Genomic DNA, 14444 nt, shown 5'->3' on the forward strand with positions numbered 1-14444 from the left:
TTGAGTCCAAGAGCTGGATGCTGCAGTGAGCTATGAATGCACCCCTGAGCTCCAGCCTTGGTGACAGAGCGAGACCCTGTCTCTGAAATTATGATAACAGTAATTCAAATAATTTAAAATCTTTGTGTACACGCAATATAACCAAAACACAGGTTCATTCTCTCACCTCTTGGAGATCGAATTAACAAGAGCGATGTCTGCTACGAAGAAGCAGACTTTCTGCCATGCTTGGTTTAGGGGAAGACGTACAGGCTCCTGCCTTTAAGGGCTCTGCTTCCCTTTGTGGGCAGACAGCAGGGCCTTTTAAAGGGGGACTTGGCATGAATGGTAGGCAGGGGAGGGGGCAGGCTGCTGCGGGGTCTACGTGACATGCTGAGGTGCCTTGTCTGCTGCGCGGACATGCTGGCACCATCTTGGCCAGAGCTACATTGGAAAGGGGCTGTATGTCAAGCTGAAACAGACATATTCTTGAGCTGCGTTCCGGGATGCTCTTAAGTTGCTTGGAGACAACTTGATCCCTTTGAGTTTTGTTTTGGAATTTGCTCAGTGGGACCAGAGCATATTTTAATGTAAATTAATAGTATTAGTTGACAATCTCCAGTGCTTGGCAAGGCTGTAGTTGGAAACGAAGACTCATACGCTGTCAGTAGGAGTGGTGGTAACCTCTATCTGGACATTTATTTGGCATTTTCTATTGAGGGAAAGATGTACATACCCTTCCACCTGTAGGGAAAAGAAAGAAAGATCAGAGTGTTACTGTGTCTATGTAGAACAGGAAGACATAAGAAACTCCGTTTTGACCTGTACCCCGAAGGATTGTTTTGCCCTGAGATGCTGTTAATCTGTAACTTTGCCCCAACCTTGAGCTCACAGAAACATGTGTTGTATGGAATCAAGGTTTAAGGGATCTAGGGCTGTGCAAAGTGTGCCTTGTTAGTAAAATGTTTACAGGCAGTATGCTTGGGAAAAGTCATCGCCGTTCTCCATTCTCGATAAACCAGGGGCACAATGCACTGCGGAAAGCCTCAGGGACCTCTGCCCTGGAAGGCCGGGTATCGTCCAAGGTTTCTCCCCATGTGATAGCCTGAGATATGGCCTCGTGGGATGGGAAAGACCTGACCATCCCCAGCCCGACACCCGTGAAGGGTCTGTGCTGAGGAGGCAGGCCTCTTGCAGTTGAGATAAGAGGAAGGCCTCTGTCTCCTGCCTGCCCCTGGGAATGAAATGTCTCGGCATAAAACCCGATTGTACATTTGTTCTATTCTGAGATAGGAGAAAACCCGCCCTGTGGCGGGAGGCGAGACATGTTGGTGGCAGTGCCACTCTGTTACTGTTTACTCCACTGAGATGTTTGGGTGGAGAGAAGCATAAATCTGGCCTACATGCACATCTAGGCATAGTAACTTCCCCTGAACTTATTTGTGACACAGATTCCTTTGCTCACGTGTTTTCTTGCTGACCTTCTCCCCACTCTCACCCTGTTCTCCTGCCACATTCCCCTTACTGAGATAGTAAAAATAGTAATCGATAAATACTGAGGGAACTCAGAGACCGCTGCCCATGCGTGTCCTCCGTATGCTGAGCGCCGGTCTCCTGGGCCCACTGTTCTTTCTCTATACTTTGTGTCTTATTTCTTTCCTCAGTCTCTCGTCCCACCTGACGAGAAATACCCACAGGTGTGGAGGGGCTGGCCCCCTTCATCCACCCACCTTGAGGAATCCATCTGAGAAACTCCTGGACAGGCAAATGAGGTCGAAGACAGGTAAATGCGTCCAGACAACTTTGACCAGGCGCTGAGCCACCGGCCCCTGCAGACAACATCACGGGCACAAAAGCAGAAGCCCAGGGAGCAAAGATGAAGATCCAGGAGCACAGTAACTGTCAGGTAGGGACCTGCTGGCCCACTGAGTCTGGGAGCAATGCTACAGGCTCTGCAGGGAGACCCCTGGAGTGACCCGGGGCCTGTCTCCAGAGGGCGGCCCTTCCTTAACTGGAGCTGCCTCTTTCCCTCCTGCCCTAGGACGTAAACCTTGCTTGGCTGAAGTATTGAATTCACGGGGGATCTGACCCTGCTTCGCCCATGATGCTCATCTGTCCTCTGGGGTCTCATTCCCTGAGCTTCCCAGAGCGGCCTCCTTTGTTTGGCTCAGCTCTGTGTCTTCCTTCCCAAAGCTGTGTCTCCAGTGTGCTAGGCTTCCCCTCTCTTCCCTCAAGTGACCTCAAGGGCCCAGGAGGAAACACAAGAGGGCGGGAGGGCTCCCTGAGGTGGGGAGCAGACAGACAGCAGGTTCTCCTTCTGCCCTCCCTTGAAAGATGCCCCCAATTCACACCCACGCGGGCGCCGGCATGGCAAGGTGGGTGAGGAGGGGGAATGGGCGAGGCCTCAGGTGATCCTCCCACCTCGTTTTCTAGCATTAGCATATGGCATGGGGGAACAGCGTGGGGAGGTACATGGCTGTCAAAATGAGACTCAGGTTGGGGACATGACAATGATGAATGTGTCTGGGTCATGCAGCATACATGTGTGCTATGCACTCTCCGTATGACTGTGTGTGTGTGTGTGTGTGTGTGTGTGTGTGTGTGTGTGACTGCATATGCAGAGGCAATTGCAGGCGGCAGGGCCACCAGGATCCTGACAGTCCTCTCATGTGGCTGTGGGTGACAGTTACATTCTTCTCTATAGTTTTCTGTGTTGCTCGTTCGTTTTCCCTCCCGTGAAACTGTTTTATCTACAGAGTCAGAGGAAAAACAATAAAATACTTTTTTTTTTTTTTTTTTTTTTTTTTTTTGAGACGGGGTCTCGCTCTGTCACCCAGGCTGGAGTGCAGTGGCCGGATCTCAGCTCACTGCAAGCTCCGCCTCCCGGGTTCACGCCATTCTCCTGCCTCAGCCTCCCCAGTAGCTGGGACTACAGGCGCCCGCCACCTCGCCCGGCTAGTTTTTTGTATTTTTTAGTAGAGACGGGGTTTCACCGGGTTAGCCAGGATGGTCTCGATCTCCTGACCTTGTGATCCACCCGTCTCGGCCTCCCAAAGTGCTGGGATTACAGGCTTGAGCCACCGCGCCCGGCCAAAATACTTTTTTTTTAAAGATGAGATCTCACTTTGTTGTCTAGGCTATGAGGGATTATAACTCACTGTAGCTTTGAACTCCTGGCCTCAAGCAATCCTCCCACCTTGGCCTCCCAAAGTACTGGGATTACAGGAGTGAGCCTAGGATACGAAATGTCTTTCATAGATCGAAGGCTATTCAGGTTTTCTACTTCTCTTGAGCAAGTTTTGGTTATCTGAGTCATTCAAGGAATTTGTCCATTTCATCGAAATTGGCAAATTTATTTCCAAATATTGTTCCTAATATTTCCTGGTTATTCTTTTTTCAGTTTTATTGGTATTTCAAAAAGCATTCAGGTTCGTGGATTTTTCTCTATTGTTTGTTCATTTTACAGTTTTAAATTTCTGCTCTTATCTTTATTATTTCTTTCCTATTAGAAATTTAGATGTTTCAAATTTATTTGTTTTTAAAATTGGCATGTAAAATTGTATGTATTTACCATATACATTGAGATGGGTTTTTATAGCTTTTATTTCTTTAATTGACACATACCAGTTCTACATATGTATTGGGTACATAGTGAAGTTTTGATACATATAATGTAGAGTGAACAGATCAACGTAATTAGCATATCCATCATCTCAAACATTTATCATTTCTTTGTGTTGGGAATATTCAATATCCTCATTCTAGCTGTTTGAAACTATATAATAGATTATTGTTAACTCTAGCCATTCTACAATGGTATAGAACACTAGAACTTATTCCTCCTATCTAGCTATAATGTTGTATCCTTTAACAAATGTCTCCATATCCCTTCCTTCCCCTCCCCATCCCAGCCTCTAGTATCTTCCGTTTTACCTTCGTAAGACCAACTCTTTTTAGCTTCTGCATATGAACGAGAACATGCAGAGTTTAACGTTCTGTTCCTGGCTTACTTCACTTAACAAAATGTCCTTCAGTTCCATCCATGTTGTCACAAATGACAAGATTTCATTCTTTTCATGGCCGATAGTATTCCATTGTGTATATACACCACATATTCTTTATCCATTCACTTGTGGTTGGACCCTTGTGTTGATTCCAATCCTTGGCTATTGTGAATAATGCTGCAATAAACATAGGGGTGCAGCTGTCTCTTCAATACATTGATTTCCTTTTCTCTGGATAAATTCCCAGTAGTGGGATTGCTGGACCGTAGGGTCGTTCTATGTTTAGAGTTTTGAGGAACCTCCATACCATTCTCCACAGTGGCTGTACTACTTTACAATCCCATGAGCAGTATGTAACAGTTCCCTTTCCTTTGCATCTTTCTCAGCATTTGTTATCTCTAGTCTTCTTGATACTGGTCATCCTAACTGGGGTGAGGTGATACCTTATTGTGGTTTGATTGTCACTTCCCTGCTGATGTTTGATGGTAGCCACGTTTTCATTTATTTGTTGGCCATATGTATGTCTCTTTTTGAGAAATGCCCGTTCAGATCATTTGCCCAGTTTTCTTTTTATTAATTTTTTTTTTTTTTTTTTTTTTGAGAGGAAGTGTCGCCCTGTCGCCCACGCTGGAGTGCAGCGGTGGGATCTCAACTCAATGCAACCTCCGCCTCCCAGGTTCTAGCGATTCTCCTGCCCCGGCCTCCCGAGTAGCTGGGATTACAGGCACCCGTCACCAAGCCCAGCTGATTTTTGTATTTTAGTAGACACGGGGTTTCACCATGTTGGCTAGGCTGGTCTGGAACTCCTGACCTCCAGTGATCCGCCCACCTCAGCCTCCCAAAGTGCTGGGATTACAGGCTTGAGCCACCGCGCCCGGCCACATTTCTTTATAAAGTTTTGTAAATGTATAGCTACAATTTAATACCAAAATGGAAATAATTGTGGTTTTATTACATGAATGATAATCTTTCACCCCTGGGTTTTATGAAGAGGAAAGGTTTTATGCAAAACAATGTGTCTCCATTCCTAATTGTTTTAAACACTTTAGGAGGGATTGGATTATATAGATTGGTTGTGTGATAAAGGAGATATTTTAATTATCATTTATCTTTTTGTATTGCGAGAAATTTCTTGTTCGTGAATCAGATTTTGCTGTATGTAATAGAAAGCATCCCAGGTGGCTGTCTGAAATGGCTATCGGTACATTTCTTGAAAAAAAAAAAAAAAAAAAAAAAGATTCCTGAAGCCTTTAAGTACTGCCACTTTCAGTCAAACTTTAAAACTGTTAGCAGTTTCAAAGTGCTCAGGAGGTGTGTGCAAAGACAGGTTTAATGGAGCTTGCACAGGTTGCTTTTTCCTTTGAACCTTTGAAAAAATTTACTCTTCACATTTTCTGACTCGAAAATTATTGAATCTTGTTGAACAAAACTTTTACATATTGAGATACTGTTTCCTTTTCATGGCAGAATTCTTTATAAGAGTTCGTTTGTTGAAAACCAGGGATCCTTTTGAATACCACAGCCTTAGTTCAATGTTGCTTTTTAATATATGGAAAATAGTTTTAAAACCAAATAGGAGTAATAGTGAATTATGAGGAACAACATAGACTTACAAATTCCAAAAATACTAACCTGGTGTCATAAGCTTGTATGATGCAATACATAATAATACTCTCACTTGAGAAGCTGTGATTGAGTACCCAGGCTAAGACTTTGCCCCTGTCTCAAACGCTAATCGCTTGGAGGGAGAACACAGCTGACTGCTGTCTCCCTGAATACGTTTGACAGAGACTGTCCAGTTGGGGTTTCTGGCAGCTGAGACATCCAGGCAAGTTCCGACTTATGCGGGAAGGCCAGCACCGGGGCGCTGTCCCAGGAGGCATGGGGCCGCTGGTCACCAGGGCGGGGAAGGAGAGAAGCGTGAACACAACCCTTGCACACGATGACGCTGCTGTAAACGTGTACACCACAGGCTGTGGCTCGGCACGGGCTATCCGGTTCCCTGGAGGGCCAAGTGGCAGATACTCAAGCTGAGCGTGAAGAGATCTATCTAGGTCCCAGCGGAAAGAAGCGGGCCAGACCCCACTCCCAATTCAGTGCCTCCCTTTTGCCTGTCCCCTAAGCCTTCTCTCCAGCCCAAGAGAAAGTGGCAACTGGTCTGGAGGAGCCCTAGGCCCTACCCTGCTGGTTCTGCTACCAGCCCAGCACCTGTTGATGCCAAAGCTGGTGTGTGTCACGCCCCCTCACCAGCACTGTAGACACAATGACTCGGCCAGTTGATAGTAGCCAACCTTCATCCTCAGCTATGCCAGAACCGGCATCCTTTAGCATCATGAAAATGGACAGTGAGACTGAGATATCACCACATCATACTTGCCACAGTGAGATGCCATCAAATACTTAGTAGAAGGGCTAACATGAGAAAGACTGACCGTGCCAAGTGTTGGGGGAAATGGTAGAAAGAACCGAACTGTTGGAGATGTGTCCGAGGCTTCTTGTCACTTCCACAAGAGTCCTACAAGAGGAAGATGAACTTGGACTAGAGCTAGGAGTCTGCAAGCCAGAGCTGGGAGGGGATGCACTTCTGAGAGCGTTGCTTTCCTCCTCCTGAGACCTGAAGTCTTTGTTGAATGAGAACCTGAACATTTGGAACCTTACAGGCTGAGAAAGCTAACTACTTCTAAAGCTCCAACTGCAGCCATTTGCGCAGGTGCCCTGGAATCAGCATCCTGAGGAGGCGATACAGACTTTAGGAGCCAGTCAAGTAGTTAAGATCAGCACTTCAGAAGTGAGACAGCCCAAGCCCCATTCATGAGGGATTCACCCCCATGACCCAAAATCGAGCTGGCACTTCACATGGTGAAAACAGGAGGGAGGGAGGGAGGGAGGGAGAGAGAGAGAGAGAGAGAGAAAGAGAGAAGAGAGAGAGAGACAGTGGGGGAGGACGTGCCACACACTTTTATTTATTTGTTCATTTCTTTGAGACAGGGTCTCACTCTGTCGCTCAGGCTGGAACACAGTGGTGTGATCACGGTTCAGTGCAGCCTCAACCTCCCTGGCTCAAGCATTCCTCCCACCTCTGCATCCAGAGTTGTTGAGACCAGAGGTGTGTGTCACCACGCCCAGCTAACTTTTGTGTTTTTTGTTGAGACGGGGTTTCGCCATGATGCCCAGGCTAGTCTCAAACTCCTGGGCTCAAGCGATCCACCCACCTTGGACTCCCAAAGTGCTGGGATGACAGGCGTGAGCCACTGTGCCCGGCTGCCACACACTTTTAAAGACCAGATCTCGTGTGAGCTCAGACTGAGAGCTCACGCATCAGGAAGGAGACAGCCCAAGCCCCATTCATGAGGGATTCATCCCCATGACCCAAAATCACCTCCCACCAGGCCCCACCTCAAACACTGGGGATTACAATTCAACATGAGATTTAGTGGGATCAAACATTCGAGCTGAATCACTGCATGACCTCCAAGAAGGCCATACTCCCCAGTGCTCACATCAGGTGTGGCCCAGGGGGACAGATGGATAAGGAGAGACCGCCAGAAGGCAGAGCCAGTGGCCACAGAAGGCAATGTGAGGACAAGGGGTTCTTTCCCAGATGACAGACCCAAGGGCTGCCTGATGGAATAACCAAGGACTTTGCTCCACTGCTGGAGGAAAGCCCTCATGTTATCCCTGCCCAGAGGGATTTGTTCCATTGCTGCGAACCAGAGACTGCAGTGTGTCTCCCATCTTCCCCTTCTGGCTAACTTCAAGTTACCCTCCAGTAATGAGTCTCACCTTCTTCCTTTTTGAAATAAAGCTCGAGTTTTACCCGTGCACATTACCGTCTAGCTGGGGACTTATACCCAGGCTCCCTCGTCGTTAGATATGATTCCATGTGACCAGGGCCAGCGTCCTGCACACGGGACCTCTGCATGGGGCCCTGCTCTCAAAAGGACCTCACTCTTGGTCCAGTGCTCTTCTGTGGCCTCTGAAATTCCTCATCATTTTATATTTGAACTTGTGTTATGTAGGTGAAGTCCCTTGGGACAACAGAGCATGTGCAAGGGCAGAGGAGATACGCCGGTGTCAGCATGCAGATGTGTGGGCCCAGGCCCGCAGGTGCCAGAGGCAGTGGGCAGCACCCGTTCCATGCCTGGGGCAGTCTGGGGTGACATGGGGCCTTGACAGGTGGCCAGGGTGAGGCCTGGGCCCAGACTGGCAGTGGAAACAGTGGCTGGGACACGGAGGATGTGAAACCCCTGAGCCCTTGGCCATCCACTTCTAACTGCCAGTGAACAGACTCCCCCAAGTTGGGCCAGAGTCACCAGAAGACATTCACATCCCTCCCTTTTGATTCATAAGCCACCGTGCTGTGACTTCTGCCTCTGCCCCTCTACTGAAACTAAGGAGAAGTGGCAGGTGATGGTGAAGGAGGAGAGGACAATGCACAGGTTCTGGTGGAGTTCTTCATAAACCTGATGGGAGATAAGAAGCCTAGAAAGAGAAGCGGGCCTGAGTAGAAGGAAGATTAGGTCACCTGTGCTGTCTAATTCCTGCTGAAATAACCACGCAGGAGAGGTTGACCGACATCAAGCCAGGGGAAAGATATGAGGTGTTGTCGCGGCAGAGAAGAGAGGGGAGAGCCAGGAAGGTCCCAAGGAGGAGCGGGAAGTGGGGCGCGAGCTCTGGAAGGGGCTAATTTGCTCCTGCCGAGGGGTTGGGAGGATAACGGTGACGGATGAGAACGACGAGACCACAGAAAGAAGAGATGAGGGAAGGACAGCATCGTGCACGGAAGGGCAGAATCACAGGGTCCCCAGACCCAGGTCACTATGGCCAGCAGACTGGAGGGCTCCTGCTCAGAGGGTAGCCCAGGCTGACCTGATGGAGTAAAGGCAGACCACATACTCTGAGAAGTACTTTAAGTTAAGACTGCAATGAACGGGGGGAGGAAAGCCATGCTAAACTTCAGGAAGAGAGGAAGCATTGGCAGGGCAGCAGGGCAGGGCTTTCCGACGAGACGCAGGCAGAACAGGGGGAACTAGCGTCGCCATAGCTCCTTGACTCTAAGGGGACCTGCTGCTTCTGTGTATGCAGATGCTGTGTTCAACCTGTCACAGAGAGTAGAGTCAGACTGAAGCCTCCCATCGGAGCCAGGCCCCAGCCGTCCCACATGGCCAAGACCTTGGGAAAGGGTACAGAATGTACACCATTCACTTCAAAGGATCTGGAATTTCTCAGTGAGGCACTGTGTGGCCACTGAAACAGAGAGAGGCATAACTAAGCATTCCAGGCACAGGGAGACAGACGCCTTCCCCTCACCCCCTGGGACAGGCTCAACCTGGCAACATGAACACCCCATCCATACCTGGTGGTGTCCAGCCCCAGGAATGACCCACCCACCTGTCACCCCAGATACAGGCAGATATGTTTTCTAAATAAGGTCACCATGTATGAGTCGTGCTCAAACTTTGGTACATATCAGAATCTCTCAGAGCCTGTTAAAATATGGACACTCCCCACCAAGCAGCAGTTAGAAAAAGCAAGTGCAGTGTGCAGCAAATGTGCTAAAATAAGGTCTCTGGGACTTGTTGGCAAAGTTTACGTGTGGTTCAAACGATCTATTTCTACCTAAAGGTGGGTGGGTGGATGGATGGATGGATGGATGGATGGACGGACAGACGGATGGACAGGTAGATTAGCTAAGCAGGTTGGCTAACCCCATTTGTCCTGATGCGATGATTACACATTGCATGCCCATATCAAAATATTTCAGGCACCCGAAAAATGTATCCACCTACTATGTACTCATAAAAATTAAAAGTCAAAATTAAAATCAACAAATAGATTAGATAGGTTGGACAGGTGGATGGGTCATGTAAATACACAGACGCCTCCAGGGCCAGACCTGCCAGAGTCTCCCTCCCACAGGAATGGTGGTCCCTGAGTGGCCAGTTACACCCCCAGCCCCAGCTCCACACCACCTCAGGTCCCGCACTAATATACACTGGTCTTCCCCCCTCCCAGCCTACCAAGTTGATCCTTGAGGTTGTCGATTTCTTTCTGCAGCAGAGGACGCTAGCCCTCCTGCCGGCAAGGTCTAGGATAGGTCTGTCCTATCACCCACCATGGTGTCACATGCTCAGGGCATCAAGACTTGGCCCCACAAGTTACTCCCCGGAGAGCAGCTTGCACAATCTTATTTCTCGGGGCATAGATGACAGGATTTAGCCCTGGGGTCACTGCTACAAAAAGCCACCTCTTTTTGTAGATGGGCTCCCTAAAAGCCATGCGAGCCTTCTAGGGATTAACCTTCAAGGGATTAACCTCCCTTGCACCAGGAAGATGGGATCTGACATCTTGGTGGGGGCTTGCTGGAGAAGACAAAGCCGGCCCCAGACATGTGTCTGACTCCCGTGTCTATGCTCCCAGCCACTGTGCTACGACTGATCCACAGACCTTCCGTGCCATTTATCCAGGTATGTACCTCCATTTGTGCATTTGCCGTCTCCTTAAATACCACTTGATCAACATCGAGCTCGTTATCTGGTCCTGTTCCTTTTGGAGCCAATGCCGTTTTCGACTTTGCCGTCTCCACCAGTGTCTGGCACATATGAGGGGCTCCCTGAATGTTGGATCCCTTCTCCGTCTTACTCTCCCTATGTCATCAGTCAACCAGCTCTGTTAATGTGTTCATTTAATTGAATAGGCATTTACACACACACACTGTGGAGCGGGTGCTGGGAAGACTCTTCCTTTGCAATACCCCGTATAGCCATCCCTTCTTCTCTATTCGTAAGTTTTGGGGCACTCATTACCTCACTCCAAGTCTCACTACGAGCAACCTCCTGCACAGAGTCCCTGCCCTCAGGGAGTTCACAGTCTGATGGGAGGGACACGGAAGAACAGACAATTAATTCTTATGTGATATGTCATATGTCGGGGTAGGCTCAAGGTCCTACGGAGAGCACCCAAGAAGGGTGCCTAACCAGTTCTGATCAGGGACGAGGTGACATCTCTGCTGACACACAAAGAATGAGTAGGAACTAGCCAGTCAAGGAGTGGAGGAGAGGTGCGAGGAGACGCAAAGGTGAATGCCCCAGTTCCTGCTCACCATCTGTGGGGTAAGAATCTGACTATTCCAATATAGGATGAGGAGGGTGAGACAGAGGGAGGCACCAGAGAGGAAAGGACTCGCTTGGCTCATGAGTGGCTCTACTGATGAGTGGCTCATCAGTTACCACAGACAGATGCGTGTGCTTAGACCAGGGGCTCTCCAAGTGGGGCCTGTGGACAAGCGGCCTCAGCTTCCTCTGGGACTTGTTAAAGATATGTGATATGGTTTGGCTCTGTGTCCCCACCCCAGTCTCACCTTGGATTGTAATCCCCATAATCCCCATGTGTCAAGGGCGGGACCAGGTGGAGGTAATTGAATCGTGGGGGCAGTTTCCCCCGTGCTATTCTCGTGATAATGAGTGAGTCTCACCAGATCTGATGGTTTTCATAAGCGTCTGGCATTTTCCCTGCTCACACTCATTCTGTCTCCTGCTGGCCCTGTGAAGAGATGCCTTCCGCCGTGATTGTAAGTTTCCTGAGGACTCCCCAGCCGTGCAGAACTGTGAGTCAAATAAAGATCTTTTCTTTATAAATTACCCAACGTCGGGTACTTCTTCACAGCAGAGTGAGAACGGGCAAATGCAATATGGATCCTCAGGTCCCATCCCAGACCTACTGAGTCAGAGACTCTGAGAGTGGAGCTCAGAAATCTGTGTTTGAACAAGTCCTGCAGCTGATGCGGACGCCTCTAAAGTTTGAGAACCACTGGATGGAATAGAGCTTAACTATTCCCTGGTGGTTTTCAATTTGCATCTGAAAGCAGGAAGGAGTAACACACACACACGCACACACACACACACACACACACCCCCCACGTTTTAAACCTAGCTTCTGGAATTTTTCATAAGTTTCATCAGTTGCAAAGATATGATCTCTGGCTTACTATAAATATTCATCGTTGAAAACTATCCGTGCCTGGGTATTCTTTGGAGAGACCTTGTTTGCCCTCAGCAGTGTGCATACCTGGCTTTGAAGAGCAGGCACTGAGACCACACAACCACGCCAAGGCTGTTGACGGGGCTTGCTCCCTGGCGAGCTCCCACTGAAAGACTTCCGCCATGTTCTAGAGCACGGGATGGGCTAGTCATTCTGGGAAGCGGTCTCTTCCTGTTGGCATCAGGGCCAACTCTGACCTCAGGCAGATGTGCCTGAGTGAGTGGACTGACTCTTCTCTTCTGGGGACATCATGTGGATGATGCAGGCAATGCAGTAGAAAGTGAGCATGTGGACAGAGCCGAGTACTTCTTCTTTCCCAGGGGTGTGGACTAAATGTCCGTCTTTTTCCATAACTATCAACATTTCCTAACTAACTAGTTGGCACCCAGATTCTGAGGTCCAGCTGGGACTGACACAAGGGACAGCTCTTTAGGTACAAGATTGCCAAAGATGCCAGAGGTCAGGGCTGTGCCAAGAAAGTCACCTGAATCCAAGTGACCCTGCAGCCCTCCACTGTCGACCCATGGCCGATGATTCGGGGCTGCCGTGAAGCCAGGATAGGTAACGTGAAAGTCCGGTCCTCTTGCTAGGGACAGACAGAGGCCAAGCCGCAGCTGGCACATGTTCAGCTAGACTCTAGGAAGAGAGACACTCCAGGAAGAGAGACCCACTTTCCAGAGTCACGTGGATCACAGAGTGGCTCAGTAAAGCAATCCAGACTTTTCAGCCTGAAGTTGGGCTGACTTGGGGGTTAACTCCGCTGACCTGATTAAGCCGAGTCTTAGGAAATACAAAAGGACCTTGGCTAGAGAGGCTCGAGGGAATCACTTAGAGGTGTCTGCCAACCCTATTGCTGAAGTTGTGGGTACCCTCTGCGGGCAGCCACGATTGTAAGTGTCGTCCCTGGTGGAGCAAACAGACTGACTCTTTGAGCCAACGAATGACGACAAATAACAAGTCCCTGCTGCAACCTCACAGCCCAATGCATGGGATTTCTGCACTCCTTGTCCAAAACCGAAGACGACCATGGGAGTTCACGGTTCCTTTTGGGAAACAGTGACTCTCATGTCAAAACATAAGAATTATGGGATGGACTGCCATCATTTTCCCGGTGCCGCTTCTATGCCAGGTCTGTGCTGGCAGCTGTGAGGAAGGCTAACACTTGGAGTGGACGTTAAGAATTCAGCATCAGAATTAAGTCAGCTTAGGATGCTTACATTTAGAATCAGCCTGCTTAGAAGGAAAACTGAGGGCGAGACTTGACTGAGGGAGGGACTTAAGCTGGAGCCAGACAGATGGCCAGAGGTCAAGCTCAACTCCACCCCTTCCTGGATGTGTGATTTAGGGCGAGCTAGGATACTCAGCCTCTCTCTCTCAGCTTTAGATGTTTCCTCTTTCACGTGCAGCGAATAATAGCAGCTAGCTCACTTCGTTGTTTGGAGGAATAACAGAGAGAACATGCGGATACCTAGTTCCTAAGTGCAGGCATCCATTCAGAAAAGAAGCATGACACTCCCCCACTCCCACTAGTGAGGCCTCACCCTATGGCTCTCGGAGCAACTACACTGGAAAACAACGGTCCTGTATCAGCACATACCGGGGTATTCTGTGGTTAGCAACAACACACAGAGCATTGGCAGCGTAGGCGGGTCCGGCTACTTTGTCTCCCATTCTGTGCAGAAGTGGAGATGGGCCTGAGACAGCCCCAGCACGTCTCCCAGGGACATTGAATGTACTCAGGTGGAATAACTCCTGGGGAACAGGAATTACACAGCTAGATGCACGGAACAAAAACAGTTTGGTGTTGAAGAAGAAACAGGAAGGCTGGTCAGTGAAACAGATTTAAGAGTCCAGACATAGATGGGTTTAATCCACGTGGGAATTTGGCGATATAATAAAGGAGAAATTTAAATTTCAGAAATGATAGAGGCAGCATTGAATAAATGGCGTTTCGGGCAACTGGCTCTCCATTTGGAACACACAAAGGCGGATCCCTACCTCTAAGTTGTTGTGAATAGTTTCTCATTTGTCTTTTGCTACCCATACACTTTTAATTTTATGCAGCCACTTTATCGTTTTTATGGCTTTTCTTCTCCGTGGTTTCTTAGCTCAGAAGTGTTTTCAGGACGCTCAAACGAGAAAATATTCACAGCAGTCTGATGAAGCCAACTTTGTTAACAGAGAATTTTAGGACAAGACAAACAACTCGATTTTAGAAATGGGCTAAAATATGAATAAGGAGCTCACAAGAAAAGAAATACAAAAGCAAATAAGCACATGAAAAGATGCTCAGTTTCACCAATTTTTAAATAATTTTCATTTCCTTCTTCAGTTTTTTTTTTCTTCTTCTTCTTGAGACAGAGTCTCGCTCTGTCACCCAGGCCAGAGTACACTGGTGCAACCTCAGCTCACTGCAACCTC

At 48.6% G+C, this 14444-nt stretch overlaps 1 protein-coding gene across 1 annotated transcript in view; it reads right to left on the reverse strand.

The window, feature by feature from the left end:
• The window catches only part of G6PD (glucose-6-phosphate dehydrogenase), an 82499-nt gene that overhangs the window by 57546 nt on the left and 10509 nt on the right, over nt 1-14444 (reverse strand). The window lies entirely within an intron of this gene.

This window comes from Macaca thibetana, chromosome X (assembly GCF_024542745.1).
Source record: "Macaca thibetana thibetana isolate TM-01 chromosome X, ASM2454274v1, whole genome shotgun sequence".
Lineage (NCBI taxonomy): Eukaryota > Metazoa > Chordata > Mammalia > Primates > Cercopithecidae > Macaca > Macaca thibetana.